Consider the following 16,965-nt stretch of genomic DNA (forward strand, 5'->3'; position numbering starts at 1 on the left):
AGTGTTCACATCAGCCAATCACGAGACTGGCGCCGCGTGCAAATTGAAGAAGACGCGGTCGGCCATATTTGTTGTGCGAGAAAAATGTGAATATCCCGATGAAAGGGTAACGATAGTTGTATAAAATAAATCTCGGCACAAAAACGTAACTAGTCATTATTTTTTTTTTTTTTTTTTTAACTTACGTACGTAAATGTTTTTTTTATTTATTTTTAACTACTCTGACGCCAGGATTCATGTTATGGATTATTTTTATTTAAAAATAAACTTTAATTTTACGCATTTTCCTTTTGTTATTAAAACATAAAAAAACGTTGCTTTGCGTATTCTATGTTGCTAGTTGGGGTCACCACTGTTGGTACGGGTTTAGGTTCTTCCAAGTCCCAAAACTACCGACCAGCTTTAATAATTACTAAACGTACAACAAGTATAAACGACAAGAATTTATTAACAAACATGAAAACATGACAACACTGCAATTCAGAACATTAAGGTAAAAAGATTACTCACTTCAATAGTGGGGTTTACGGGAGGAGTGAGGACTGTATTCTAGAGTTGTACTCTGCCTGTCCAACATTGTCTCTTAGGAGAAGAACTTTTTGCGTCCGTGCCTCATGTGTACGGACTCTCCTCCCTTTTTTCAAGGGACCTCACTCCTTACCCTACACCGTTAATCCGGTGCTCTTATTTATTCCCCTACATATGTTAATAAACTTTATTTGTTATCTTCGCTAGTAGCTTTATTAGAAGAGTACAAGAGAGAAACGTGTTAGTAAGAGAGTTCAGTGTTCGTAGGTGCACGTGTATTTATAGTAGCCATGAAGAGTTCGTTGATAGAAAGAAAAGTGTGCTATGTATTTAAAGATAGAATTAATACATTGCCGGCTTGTTGAAGTGTTGCTTGTTCAGTGTTCGTGTGCACACGTGTTTATAGCTAGTAGTTGCTGGAACAAAGGAAGCCAGTTAAAAGAGAAAGAAAAGGCAAAGACTTCAGTGTGTTGCCATGTTGTCATGAGTGTGTGTGAGTCATATCAACGAGGACAGTTCTTTAGCATGACAAAGAATGCACGTGGAAATAAATATTTGAAGAGAAATATAGCTAGCTTGTAATACTCACTTCTGGGCAGAGCACAGAGAAAGAGAGAAGGGCTCGAGATTTTGCCTTTTATATACTCGGTCACATGACTGGGAGCTGGCTTGTGATTGGACAAGCCAGGGAGAAATAGATTTCAAATCTCGAAGTTATGAGAAGTAGCTCTGCTTGTTTGTGGCAGCTACTACATTATGATCTATTTACTTTTACGCTAGTATGTTCTCACTCACAGAGTGATTTAGACATTATTCAGTAAGAACATACTCGTGTATAGGAGGCAACATGCACCCAGAACTTTTTCCGTTCTCTAAATATAAAGTTTAAGTATCTAGCTTACAAAATGCCATATATCTTTCTCACGATGACTTGAGCAAGAGGCGAAACTAAAGACCTGGACTCAATCCCACTTGTACTGAATATATTTTTATATTCCTGTCCACATAATTCTTTCTGGAACATATTTGTTGTGTTGATAAAACTGTATGAATAAAATTTATCTGAATTATAGATGAAAAAATTTGTTCTTCTGTTGACGAGGGTAATTGATCTTACAACTTAAAAATTAGATACAGGCTCTTGTCTTGTCAATGAAAAAGAAGAAATGAAAACTGCAAACGAATAGCGTAAAAAGGATGAGGTCTTATTCATTTGCAACAAAGGTGGTGTAGTGGTCGTCTTTTAATGTTGCCTATCATGTTGAAAAATTAACATTTATAGATGAACAACAAATACAGAAACAATGCTCATTAACTGCGTAACTTACAAACTGTGTGAATTTATTACAGGCAACTGATACAAGACATGTTTTACAAGAAAGTTAGAAGGACAGTATTTTTAACATGTTCATTCTGCTTGGCGTGCAACAGAAAGAGATAGAGAAAGAAAAAGAAAGTCGATATCGCTACCTATAAGCTAAAACATGCAACTGCTGGAAATAAGGGCCGATAACTGTATACGTCTCAAATTTGAGAGTGTTATGCATTGTGTGTGCTGCGTGCAAACTAGGGCTGGATAGTAGTTTAACAACACGTCTCTATACTGTTTTTGAATTTTTGAGATGAGGATTGATATGTATTACTAGTATGGAGACCCGATGTTGCCTGGAATTGAATGAGGATCAACAACTATTCCCCCCTCCCATACTTTTATTATTGAAATCGGTGAAATTTCCCATTTTTCAATTAAATTAATTGATTAACTGCTCTAGTTGGGGACCCACCTCAGTGTACCATGAGGAAGTTTCACATGCCTTCCCTTAGTGACTCCATAATACATTGTCATGAACCTACTGTGGATTTTATAAAATTATTTTTATATAATGGCTTTACTTTATAGAGAACATTCACAGATGAACAACAAATACAGAAACAACGCTCATTAACTGTGTAACTTACAAACTGTGTGAATTTATTACGAGCAACTGGTACAAGACATGTTTACAAGAAAGTCAGGAGAGTATGTTTTTAACATGTCTATTCAGCTTGACATCCTAGGTGTAAGAGAGCAAGAGAAAGAGAGAAAGGAAAAAGGAAGTTGATATCGCCACCTATGGGCTGAAACATGCAACTGCTGAAAATAAGGAGCAATAACCGTACATGTCTCAAACTTGAAGGTGTTGTACACTGTGTCCGTGTGTATGCTGCATGTGAATTAGGCTGGATAACAGTTTGATAACACATCTCTATGCCCTTCAATCTATCACCTAAACAATATATTAGAGCAACATCCACATTAGACAGTTTCATACTGATCGCTCTAAAGATAAGAATAGTCGGAAGTCCAGCTATCTGTAATAACATCATACCCCAAAAACGCCTACCAGACAAAACATCAATCCTCAGTGTAGTTATTACGGGCAACGAGTACAAGGCATGCTGATGAGAAAGTCAGGAGGAGTGTGTTTTTAACATGTTCGTTCAAATTGGCGTCCCAGATGTAAGAGAACGAGAGAGAGAGAGAGAGAGAGAGAGAGAGAGAGAGAAAAGAAAGGAAGTCACTATCATCACCTGTGGGCTGAAGCATGCAATTGCTGGAAATAAGGGGTGATAAACATATGTGTCTCAAACTGAGGTCAATGTGCATTGTGTTCTTGTGTGTGCTGTGTGCAAACTAGGCTGCGGAGCAGTTTGACAATGCGTCTCTATAAAGATAAGAGAAATAACTGGGAAGAAAGGAAAACTGGTACACTTGGTGATGACTTTGGAATCTGAACAGCAAAGATAGTATAGTATAATATGCAAATGAGATACCTAAAGAAACAGAACTGACCTGGAGCAAGGAATATGGCTGTAATCACAAGATTTGATATGAGTTTAACATGGCACAACAATGGCATTGCCGATAGGATGCATGAACACAGTGGACAATCCAGACTATGTAGAAAAATGGATAAATTTACTTTCAGCATCTCTTCTCTTATTTTGTCCTTTAGTCCTTACATGCCGTGAACGATGCTTCTGACAAAGTGGGAAAAATTGCTGTTTTTTGGGTCAGAATCTACTCCCTCTAACACTTATTGCTGGCAAGTTTTTCATCTTGAAGTAGTACAGGTTGGAACGATAAAATTGTCGCCCTAGAAAAGACGACGTGATTCCATTTCTGTTTGATGAAAACTGGTTTTCTTTTTTTGTTGTAGACCATCTACTAGTTGGCCAGTTGTATACAAATCCCAAGAGTGATAGGAGCCTTCTATCATGTCAACGAACGAGATCAAAGATACAACGCTGTACAACTCATGCTCTCTACTGATTCAAATTATGACAACAGGACCATTGCCAGCACCCTCAAAATGCATCGCTAGATTGCCATGAACTACAGGGATGTGTCCAGAATGATGAAAACTTTGTTTCTGGCCACGGTTATGGTCTTTGGTGTAGTTTTGAGTGAGGGCTACTTCACATCTTTGAAGTGGGCTTGAAAGTCAACACCAAAGTGTACCTGGATGTGTGGAAGAGTGTGATGATTCCCTGGGGCAATCATATGGCCACTGGCAGACCTTGGGCAGGACTTAGCACCAGCCCACAAATCTAAAGAGACCCAAACTTGGCTTCAGAAAGAAGTGCTATGTTTTCATACCCTTCTCTAACTGGCTCTCCTTCCTACCCCGACCTGAACCCACTGGACTACTCTGTTTGGCCATATGTCAGGAACATCACCAACATGATCACCCACAACACCAAATAATCAGCCTGATCACTGCCATCTGCTGAGTATTCGCTGAGTCCCTGCCGGCGCTTGTGGAAAAGGCATGCTCCCAGTTTCGGACCTGTATCGAGGCAGCGGTTGAGGCTGAAGGCAGCTACATTGAATAGATATCAGCTCTACTACATAATCAAGTTACCTGAATGGATTTTTTCAATAAAAGTTTGAAAATAAAACTGTTATGTCGTTTTCTTTAGGGTGCCACTTTTATTGTTCTACCCTGTACTTTTTTTAGCTCCTTAAATCAAGTGACTTTACACCTTGATTGGAATGATTTTCTTTTTTTACAAAAAAGACATCACTTATCAAGACCCGAAAGCCACTTAAGGATAAGGGCTAATGAATATAAGGTAGTAATGTAGTAATTGTTAATAGTTTAAATTGGTAGAATTTAATTTTGAAGGGAATGGCTCAGCAAGAATTTGTTTACATTGAACTTGAAGGCTACCATATTATAGTCAGCCAGGAAGCAGGTAAGTGGAACAGTGTTCCACAGGTGGGCAGTTTTAGGAAAGAAGCCTTGTTCATAGATTCTGTGTTTAGATTTAGGCACAGTTAGAGAGTGGGGGAAATTGTTGATACTGGTTTTTTTTTTTGGTTTTTTTTACAAGATGTCATCATTTATCAAGGCCTGGAAGCCACTCAGGGATAAGGGTTATTGTGTGTACAGTACGTTAGTATTGAAGATTTGATAGAGTGTCTTAGAGGGCGGTTCATCAGGAATTTGTTTATGTTGGACTTGAAGACATCCAGGTTGTAGTTAGGTGGGAAACAGGCAAACGGACAGAGTTCCACGGGCATGCACTTCTAAGAAAGAGGCTTTGTTCATGGAATCTACGTTTTGGTTTTGGCACAGATAAAGAGTTTTGACAGTGGTTTCAGCAAGACAAGTGTTTTTCGTGAAAGATTGGCGAGAGGGGATCGGGGATTGGAGCTCAGACGAGCACTTGCCATGGAAGTAACGATAAAACAAAGACAGGCTCGCAACGTCTCTCCTGTGGTTATAGTTAGATGAATGTTTTTGTGAAAGTTTTGTAAAGAAGGGAAAACAGTAAAGATGTCTTGAGGTACTATGCAGATGGAAAAAAAAAAAGTAAAAGATAAACGGATTGGAAGGACACAAACCCCAACAGCTGGGTATGAAGCAATCCAAAAGTTTCAATGATAGCATATCCAAGAAATTTGGAAGAGCTGACCTTCAAAGAAATTGAGCAAAAGGAACATGAAATTAAACAAAACATGATGGAAAGCAAGAATAACGTTACTAATAGAGAGGATGAAGATACATCAAGGCCTCCTTTACAAAGGAGAGAAGAAAACATTTGAGAGTGGAAGGCACCTTACAGAATAGTTAGAAAGAATGAGAAATCGAATAAGGGTGTGAAACTCCACAATTGCAAATGAGATACCTAAATAAATAGAGTTGACCTCGTGCAAGAAGTATCATAGCAATCACAAGACTATATGAATAAGATGACACAACAGATAAGTTTGGTAACGTTTCTGGAAGCAGGACAGCTAAAAGAACAGGGCTGACATCCCTAGATAGCAGAAAGAGCTGGAGCTGCAAGAAGGACAACCCTGAAATCTGGACAGTATGAGATGACATCGCACAGAATTTGAAAGTAGACGTACCTGAGGTGTAATAAGATGTCTCAGATATGTTTGATGTAGGTGGATGTCACCAAGAGCTGGGTCGATAGGAAAAGGCAGGAACTGCAGTAGGAGCAAAAACTGGTGAGACAGACATTGCAGGAAGGGGCTGATTTGGGACTATTATTCACTCAACTTTATGTTTTAGGTAGCACGTACTACCTGGGGCCTTCTATTCTAATATTTCACTCCATTCACACACACACACACACACACACACACACACACACACATATTCTACATCATTTTTTCAGCTTGATGAATGTTGTGCCAAATTTTTACTTTTCTAAGGTAAATAAACTATTGTTTTCTGAGGAATCTCTGGTAAATGAATTCAGTATTGACATATAAGTAACTGATTAGTTCCATGTAATGAAATGGTTGCAGTAAAAACGTGGAATTTTTTATATTTTGAAAGAAAAAAATGGATAAAATCTTGGAATTTAGATGTATTGTTATCCATTTATATATATATATATATATATATATATAGTCATCCACATACAGTATTGTTTCGCAGCTCATCAGTGCGGCTAGACAGGCAACTACCTCAAGCCAGGATTGAAACCCGACCGTCTGTACGACAGTCAAGGCTCCTAACCATTACGCTATTGGCAGCTGCTGAGCGACTAGTGAATTTAACGATGTTTTGACATCGTCCGAAATACCTCTGCTCGATTTGTTTACACAAAGAGCGTCGCTTATATGCTAATGGGAATTCGTGTATCACTTCTCAATATGCTCAACTCAAAAGTTATAAAATATATATGGCGATTAAGCTACACTGAATATTCTGTGTTTCATCCACACTAGGACTCTTCAGGCTTATGCGTGAATATATATATATATATATATATATATATATATATGGTAACATTTAAAACTAAGGGACAAAATTTTAAAACCTAATATTTGTTAGAAATAACAACTGTGAAAAGCTGAAATTTTGACAATTGATAGTCGTTATCATTCATAATAACATACTAAAATTTGAATTATTTGCAAAGGATAGAAAAAGAATTAAAACAATTATAACAATTATTTATTTATTTTCAAAATAGGAACGTCCAAAAGTAAGGGACAAAATTGAGAAAAACAATGTAAACAGCCAAAAAACAATAACGATACATGTACAATCAATATTTAGTAAATGGGGACTTGCTCTCAATGACAGCTGCACATCTTTGACTACAAGAACGAATCAGTTCTTGACAATCCTCGATACTAATTTTAGACCATTCTTTTTGAAGCTTCACCCACAAATCCTCCATGTTAGTGGGATTTCTTTCCATAACTTTCATCCCTAAGGTCTTCCAAAGATGTTCTATTGGATTTAAGTCTTAATCGTTTCCTGTTAGAACTGTTGCATAAATGTTAAAATATACACACTAGACGATCAATTAAATGATACGACGTATATACATACATGCATTTACACGTACATGAATATACAGATAAAATATAAACTATCCGATGTGTACATGGTTATGGAAAATATTCATATACACACACACCGTAACAAATATAATAGTAGAAATATAAACATATTAAAAGTTTATATATAAACTAGCATTTCAGCCAGGCGTTGCCCAGGTGTTTGGAGGTGTATGTTGAGCCAAAAAAAAAAAAAAAAAAAGCAATCAATTTTTTTTAACTTTGACTCCTATTATAACCCCTTCAAATTTATTGTTTTGGGCTCAAATCAAGTTATTAAGTTAGATCTATGTCCAAGGAACCTATATCTAAAATTTCAAGTGTTTAGACCAAAAATTGTCGGAGGAGTTTGGTAGAGTTCTTAAAGGTCAAATCGTTGAACTTTGACCCCTTAATCACCAAATTTCTGGCCGAAAACTGATCACATCGATTTTCTCAAATCTCAGTACCCTGTATATCAAATTTCGAGTCTGTAAACTTCAAATTGACAGAGTTATTGCGTAGGGAAATGTACACGCACAGACACACAGACAGACAGATACACAGACAGACAGATACACAGACACGTTCACTTTTATAGATATATAAATAGATAAGTTTTGGCTAAAAATAAATAACATTCTTTTAATAAATCTACTTTTGACTCATAAAGAAATTACATATGTAGTTCCATATTGATATGTGTAATATTTTTAATTATATTATAAATAATAATCGATTAAATAATTGTGATTATAATGAATGCAAATAAAAATCACCAAATGACACAAAAAATAAGTAATAGTGTTGGGATGATTAATCGGAATCAGGAATCGGAAAAATCTGAACTTTTTGGGGTATTGAAATCGGTATCGGAATTGGAAAAATTTGAGCCTATTTTCCAATGACAAAACCGATTTCTTAAATTATCTTTTTGATTTGATTTTGGTTTGAGAAACATCTTCCACTGCTCGTAGTAATAATAAAATAATAAATATTTATTTATTTAAACTTCCAGTAAGACTAAAATACCCTCTCACAAGTGTGTTTTTAATCGGGACAAAATAGCACTTTTATATTCAAATATTTAGAGATTTATAAAGAATCGGAATCGGAATCAGTAATTGTATCGGAATCAGGAATTTAGTACGGAATCGGTAATTGTATCAGAATTGAGAAAAATATTGGAATCGTCCCATCACTAATAAGTAGAAAATATATAAATAATACTTTTGTTTAGATTTTAATTTTTAAAGCATAATAAAGAATAATTGGAATAAGGGTAATAGTTAATATGAGGATTGTTCCAAAAGTAATGCCTCCTATTTTTATTGTGCCCGAATGAATCAGAAGGGATTGCAAATTGCAAGAGACATGATAAATGCAACAGCACAGACGTGGCAGCAGTATTCCATACATGGGCGATGGTGGCTTTGTAGAGATAGAGGATACTGTCGGATGTGTATAGTTTTCTAGTATGGTAAAGGGAACCTACCTACTTTGCAGCAACATTGGCAATGTCCTCTATGTATTTTTTCCAATTCAATGTTCGCTTGAGAAGTTGCATGCTCAGAGTGAGGAAAGGTTTCAGTGGTTGAACCGTTTGTTTCTTTGTTTATTTTCTGTCTTTTTTTTTTTTTTTTGGTCTTATTTCTTTTTTTTTTATTAGTATAGGGATGTGGGGTTCTTTCAGATGCCAGACAATCCGACCAAATACTCTTTTTAGAATTTCTTTAGCACTTAGTTTCTTAAAAACACTTTCCTTCTAAACTTCTTTAACCCTTTCACGCATACTGTTGTTTCACAGTAGCAGGGAGGTGATGGTGACTAAGTGGTTAACAACACAGACTGACAACCTGGGCGTGTCAAGTTCGAATCCAGTATGTTCCACAGAACCACTTTCACTTGGAGATGTTGGCAATCTTCACATGATCCCTCCTGTAAGTACCTGATGTCTTTCCAGAGAGAATTCTTATTATAAAGATATCAGATAAATAAATGCCAACAATAATCATCTGATTCATATGAAATTTACTTCTAAACCAACCTATCTCTGCCCAGGTCTTTATTTATCCTGCTTTCTCTCAGGTCAAGTTTTATCACTTCCTGACATGTTTTCTTTGGTTTTCACTGTGATCTGAATGAGCTACCTTAACTGTTCTTCATCTATTTACCCAAGAACTCTCATCCATTCTTTCAATCTGGCCATGTTACCAAAGTCTCCAGTTCTACAAAGTATGTTTGTTTTCTATCTTTTTTATTTTCTTTTTTCTATTTCTTTTTTCATTAGCCTAGGGATGGGAGATTCTTCCAAAGAACAGACAATCACTTATTATTTAGACTAGCCTGGCTGCCCGGCATTGCCCAGGTGTTTGAAGGTGTGTGTGGAGCAAAGAAAGAAAAACGTGGTAGTAGGCAGGCAGGCTCGAACCCATACTGCAAAGGAAGAAAAGAACGTGAAAAATAAAAACTTGATGTCTTTGCCATTGCATCCATTGCTAAACTGGAAGTGGCGAAGATTTAAATTAAGGCTAGTCAATCGAAAAGAGGGGGTGACTTTCAGAAAATATCGGTGAAAAAGCAACCCCTCCTTGTAGAAAAATGTCCAGTTGGCGAGGGGTACCCGGCGTTGCCCAGATGTTTGGAGGTGTGTGTGGAAATTCCGTGGGGGGGGGGGGTAAAAAAAAAAAAGTAAGTATGAGGATCGAACCCGAACCGTTGAGGCAAAGCTGTAAATTAAAGTGTGAAAAAAAAATAAAAAACGTGCGACGTTAACCATTGCCCCACCACGAGATGCTAACGGAAATATGTTTGAATTTATTTAATTACTTGGATTTGGCAGGTGCCCGTTTTAATGAGTTAATGAGGTCAAGTTTGACTGCGGGATTTTTATTTTTTCCCAAGATGTTATAGGAAAAAGACTAACCCACATGCGGCGAGCAACATATGTTGAATATTTATCTTCCCGAAATCGACCAAATTAAATAGACAGGCGAGCTTCGTTGTTAACTGTGAGATATTATGATTTATATGTGATATAAAAAGTTTTAAAAAGTTGTGAAGCGACCGACCGCTTCTCTGAAAAAAGCCTTTTGTAGACATACAGAAAAAGCAAACACACATACATACATACATTTTCGCTTTTATATTTATAGATGAATGCTCAACAACACCAACAACAACATTCCCTACACTCTCTATTTGTACGAAAATTTAAATGCAAATTCTATTAACATACTTGTAGCTTTTTCTCTAGAACTGCCCGCCCGTGGAACTCTGTTCTGCTGGCCTGCTTTCCAGTTGACTACAATATGGTCATTTTCAAGTCCAGCATAAACAAGTTCTTGTTGAGCCACACCCTAGATAATTCATTTCTACCCCATTTCCACCACTAACTATTAATACGCTGTTGTCTCAGTGACTACCATACATTCATTAACCCTTAAGTGGCTTTCAGGCCTTGAGAAGTGGTGACTCCCATATAAAAAAACTCATCTGCATTGCACAACTTGAAAATGTATGATGTTATCTCTTTATAATGTTATTTCTTTGCGACGTCATCTATACTTACACTACCTGAAAATGGATGACGTCACAAAGAAATGACATCATAAAGAGATAATATAATCTTCTAAAACAGTGAATATCCATTATGACGTCACAAAAGGATGACATTAAAAGGGCATTACATCACAAAGAGATGAGGTTATTGATTATAAACAAATGGAGTACATTTAGAAAATACTTTATGATGTTATCTATGTATATAAAAGGTAAAATGTGTGTGTGTGTGTGTGTGTGTGTGTGTGTGTGTGTGTGTGTGTGTGTGCATTTTTTCTGTATGTCCCGCAAAGGCTTTTTTCGCGGGAGTTCTCTGGCGGGGTTACTATGTCTTAGAACTTTTTATATACTCCTTGGATAATAATATCTATGATTTACGAAATGATGTGGTAAATATCTTTTATTTCAGCGACTTTTATCTTACAAAATTTGCACTGGGAATTTGTTTTCTCTACTACTGCTACTGCTATGGCATGATATTTGACCTAGAAAACCATACGTTGACATTCAGCCACCTACGTTTTTAAACGCTTATTTTCGACTGTCCTCAAGTCCCTGCCTTTGTGGTGTCATGCTATGTCATCAGACTATTAACCTCAAGGCTTCAGGTTCGAGCCTTCCCCCCAAAGCTTTTTTTTTTTCTTTTCCATCATGTTCACTGTTTTTATTTTTTGCTTTTGTTTTGCCGATTTTTTAAAGAAGTTTAACATCGTTTTTTTTGTTGTGCCCCCCCTCCCAACACACACACACACCTACAAACACCCAGGCAACGCCGGGCACCACCCGCTAGTCTATAATATAAATCTCACCTGTCTATTTAAATGCATGTATGTCTGTATGTTTGTATGTCTGCCTAAAATTTTCGACACAGCTGACAGATTTTCATGAGATCAATATAGTTTTGAAGCTCGGCCTTTCAGATGACAAATATAAAAAAAATTGGCCAAAAACATTAATTCCTTCACCCTCAACTGGGTACTTTTCTACAGGGAGGAATCGCTTTTTTCCCCATCATTTTTGAAAGTCATCCCCTCTTTTCAATTTAGCAATGGGTGCAACAGCAAAGATGTTACATTTTTTTTTTTTCATGTTCTTTTCCTCCTTCACGGTATGGATTCGAGTCTGTCTGCCTACTACCACTTTTTTTTTTTTTTTTTTGCTTATCACACACCTCCAAACAATGCAACAGCAACGCCTGGCACCTAGACTAGTAAATGATGAAATAAGAAAAGAATGATGCCATTCATTAAAGTCTAGTTCAATATATGTTTCTTATTTGATAAGTGTATTGTAACAAAGAAGGTTTAACTTGATTTATTAGGGATGCAGGTAATCCTTTAATGTTTTGATGGAGATGGATATAAATAAAGTGCAGATGTAAGACAGTTTATCTGCTATGTTTATTAAGTTGAGTGACTTATGCCAATCGCTTTTTATCCATTGAAAATCATCATCATATGATCATCTTCATTTTTAATGTCCATTTTATATGTTGGCATGCATTGAATGGCTTTAAGAAATTTACTTCTAATCCAACCTAACTCTGGCAGGTCTTTATTTATCCTGCTTTTTCTCAGGTCAAGTTTTATCACTTCCTGACATGTTTTCCTTGGTTTTCGTTGTGATCTGAATCGGCTACGTTAACTGTTCTTCATCTATTAACCCAAGAACTCTCATCCATTCTTTCAATCTGGACATGTTATCAAAGTCTCCAGTTCTGCAAAGCATCTTTGTTTTCTGTCTTTTTTTGTTTTCTTTTTCCTATTTCTTTTTTTCATTAGCATAGGAATGGGAGATTCTTCCAAATAATAGGCAATGACATTATTTATACTAGCTTGGGTGTTTGGAGGTGTGTGTTGAGCAAAAAAAAAAAAAGTGGTAGTAGGCTGGCAGGCTCGAACCTATACCGCGAAAGAAGAAAAGAATGTGAAAAAAAACAAAAAAACTTGATGTCTTTGCTGTTGTGTCCATTGCCAAACCAGAAGTGGCAAAGATTCAAATTAAGGCTAGTCAATCGAAAAGAGGGGATGACTTTAAAAAATATCGGTGAAAAAAGCAACTCCTCCTTGTAGAAAAGTACTCAGTTGAGGGTGAAGGAATTAATGTTTTAGCCAATTTTTTTATATTTGTCGTCCGAAGGGTCACGCTTCAAAATGAAACTGATCTCATGAAAATCCGTTGGTTCTGTCGAAAGTTTTAGGCAGACATACAAACATACATACATGCATACATTTACACAGACAGGTGAGATTTATATTATAGATGTTCCAACCGAGTACTCTTTTTAGTATTTCGTTAGCACTTAGTTTTCCAGGAGAACTTTCTTTTTAAACCTCTTTAACCGTTTCATGCATAATGTTGTTTCACAGTAGCAGGCTTCATGATACGGACTGACAACTTGGGTGCACCAAGTTCAAATCCAGTTTTTTCAACAGAAATGCTTTCACTTAGGGATGTTGGCAACCTTCAGGTGTTCCCCTCTTCTAAATGTCTTTCTAAAAATAATTCTAACTGGAAAGGTAACAGAGAAACAAATGTCAACAATAATCATCTGATTTTATACAAAATGAATGAATGATGCTCAACAACAACAACAACAACAATTTTGCTATTAACAGCTGCACAAAATAATGCGATCAGAACGACCTACAAACACGAAATAGACAACAACCAAAGAAAACAGTAAATGTAGACACTGACTAAAAAGAGAAGAAACAGCCAATCACATCATAAGTGAATGCAGTGTTAGAACAATAAAGTTATCCTTCTGTGGGAGAATGGAGTTTTAGTGTCAAAGTTATGTTCTTGTAAGAAATGGGATATGGAGACGCAAAAAAGACATGACTTGGTAGAAAGGTAATCCACTAAGAAACATACAGACAATTGATACAAGCACAAACCAGAACCAGTATTGGAAAGTGAAAAACATAATCCTTTCCAGGCACGGATTTGCACTGGCAACAACATTCTAGGCGAGAGTTTATCATTTAAACTCCTCGGCCTAACATTCGCAAATAACATGGATTATTAAAACCTCTTTAACATGCATATTACTGTTTCACAACAACAGGGAAGTGATGGTAGCCAGGGAAGCAGGCAGTAGGAAAGGAATTCCAAAGTATAGCTGTTCGAGGGAAGAAACTATTAAAATAGAAAGCTTTCTGGCATTTAGGGACATCAACAGTGAAGGGGTGAGATCTTATTGCTAAGCGGGTTTGTTGAGGATATGTACGTCAAGGGGGTACAAGCGAAACGAGTTCATCAGAACATATTCCATTAAAATATTTGTAAAACAGGCACAGTGATGCAACATTGTGGCGATGGGACAGAGCCTGGAACTTAATTGATAAAGTGGGACCGATTAGATTGACAAGTCTTTTTTGGATCCTCTCTGAGAGAGAGAGAGAGAGAGAGAGGCTAGTGGTAGATGCACTAGCCCAGACGTGGCAACAATACTCCATATATAGACGAATGGTGGTCTTGTAAAGGTACAGGATACTCTCAGGTTTGAGTAGTCTTCTAGCTCGATAGAGGGAACCCACCTTTTTTGTAGCAGCCTTTGTAATGTCCTCTATGTATTTGTTCCAATTCATATTGCCTGCAAATGTTAGGCAGAGTAGTTATCGTTCCTTTTTGTATTGGCGTTACTATGCGAGTAAATTTTGAGAACTCTTTGAATCTCAGTGGCACCCTCTTCAACTGCAGCCAACTTTAGCTGTTCTGGAAGTATGTCAATGAGGTGATCAATTCCAAACAGTAGGTGCTGCTGGATACTGTGTACGTGATTAACAATGTCAATCTGCTTAACTTAAGCACAAACAAATGGTTTGTATTATTAAGTTTATTCGGACTACTTTTCTCATCCTGAGTGTTATTCGTATAATGTTTCATGCAATGTAACTTCTGACCTTCTTCAGGTGTATCTTGCACAGATAAAATTCAGTTGTAATGACACTCTTTTGGAGGTATCAGTGTGACTGATACAAAAATACAATTTTGAATTACTTAGGATTTTGTAGCAGTCAAAACTTGCTACAATCATAGGCAGGAGCTAATTCTCATGGCTCGAGATTTGAAATCCATTTTCTCCCTGGCTTGTTCAATCATCAGCCAACTCTCAATCACGTGACTGAGTACATAAAAGGCGAAATCGGCAAACCCTCTTTCTCTTTCTCCTTGGCTTTCGCTGGCAGCAGACATTCGCCTGGGCCTTTGGTGACGTACAGCAAGCCAACATGGCTATCGTCAAAACTTGCTTCCACGTGCATTTCACACACATACTCTTTCATACCACGAGACACTAACCCTTTGTTCCATCTCTACTATCGGACACATACTCTTACACATGTAAACACATCGAACATTTGTCTCTCTCTTTCAGCAGGCTTGTTTCCACATCAGGAACTCTTTTGACTACTACTAGAAATACAAGCGAGCAGGAACACTGAACTCTCCTGCTACCCCATTTCTCTCTTGTACATGCTACTAACGAAGATGACAAATAAAGTTGTTTCTTAAATGTTAAAATGAGACTTCTTTTCGTTGTCTTAATACATAACTAAAACTTCTACTCAGTCATGACTGATGAAACAAGAGCATGCTACCCCCATAGATTAAATAAAAAGTCTTGTTAGAAATTCCATGCAGATCCCTGAGTTCATCAGAAAGATTCCTGAAGAACATCAGGAATTACATTGGCCGAAACGTATGAATAATATTCCAGATATGAACAGTAGTCTAAACAATCCAGGTTATCAACCCTCATCTCAAAAATTCAAAAACATAAGAAATAAATGGTGCTTCTTGTGTAGGTTAAAATGCCCAATAAATCTTACAGTCAGTTCCACATTTTAAAAGTGTCGGTAGAAAATTAAATTTTAATGGATTTAGTGGAAGTTATTAGTTGAAATTTTCTCTTCATTTTTTTTTTTTTTTTCACCTGACGAGGCAAATGTTTTTAACTTTTTTTTTTTCAATTTAATACTAAAGTATAAGTACTCCTTTTATTCACGTCTGATTTTTTTGGAGAATAACAATTGTTAAATTAAAAATTAAATCACAAAAACGGACTAAATGATTATTAAAAATGCACACATTTTCAATTCGTGAAGAACAAATAAAATATGTTTGGTAACAAAGGACGACAACTCAGATTTGGGGAGTTTAAAAAAAAAAATTTTTTTTAATTTTATGACGTCATAGCTAAAACACGAAATCACGGCCACCGGTAGCCACGGTTTAATTCAAATTATAATTCTATAAAATATCTTTTTTTATATAATAGATATACATTTAGAGTTATATTTAAAAATAACAAGAAAAAAATATGTCAATTATTAAAAACTAGGGATATAAATATTTTTTGTTAAAATATTTTAACGAGTCCGTGCTTTGGTGCGTGAGAACCCCGCACATTAACCCACACCTTAGACGGCCTGTTTTTACTAGTATTATTTTTATTTTATATTTAAGAAGACGTACTTTTCTTTGTTTTTTTTTTTATATATACAAAAATCATCGTCGTTCCCCCAGAGGTACAAATAATGTAAGTAATATGTTTAAATGTTATTTTTTTGTGTTTTGTTTGTTTATGGAAGTATCCCTTGTTTCTGATTTAGAAACAAATTGCACCCTTTTCGAGAACTTTAATTCTTAATATGTTCTGGTATGAATCCGTTTCACGTTAGAAATCGATTTCTTGCTAAAAATGTGGCATTCTTAGAATTAAAGAAAAAAATCTTACTTTCGTTTATTTAAAATTAAATATATTCTTTATTTCATGATAGATGTAATGTTCTAATATATATTTTGATTTAAAAAAAAAAATAAAACTAATAGCAATCTAAATGAGGAAACCATGTGCTCGTGTGTGTGTGTGTGTGTGTGTGTGTGTGTGTGTGTGTGTATATATATATATATATATATATATATATATATATATAGCCGCTTTTAAAATCATGCAAAATATATTTTATAATAAATATATTATGGATGCTTTTATTATTCGATATTTACTTCACTGCTAAAAACGTAAGTAAAGCTTA

The 16,965-nt window shown here is 36.0% G+C and overlaps 2 protein-coding genes across 9 annotated transcripts in view; both read left to right on the plus strand.

The window, feature by feature from the left end:
* LOC145255790 (serine/arginine-rich splicing factor 6-like) overlaps positions 1-16,965 on the plus strand; it is a 563,981-nt gene that overhangs the window by 457,208 nt on the left and 89,808 nt on the right. The window lies entirely within an intron of this gene.
* Positions 16,308-16,965, plus strand: part of LOC145255788 (serine/arginine-rich splicing factor 6-like) — a 38,816-nt gene continuing 38,158 nt past the window's right edge. For 4 of the 8 annotated variants that reach the window (XM_080114461.1, XM_080114463.1, XM_080114462.1 and 1 more), the window contains exon 1: positions 16,322-16,466. The gene's annotated coding sequence lies outside the window, so the exon portion shown is untranslated. Of the gene's footprint in view, positions 16,467-16,965 lie in introns of all 8 variants that reach the window. The other 4 variants (XM_080114464.1, XM_080114467.1, XM_080114468.1 and 1 more) reach the window with 3 other exon arrangements.

This window comes from Euprymna scolopes, chromosome 31, assembly GCF_053919585.1.
Source record: "Euprymna scolopes isolate OS-2025 chromosome 31, ASM5391958v1, whole genome shotgun sequence".
NCBI lineage: Eukaryota > Metazoa > Mollusca > Cephalopoda > Sepiida > Sepiolidae > Euprymna > Euprymna scolopes.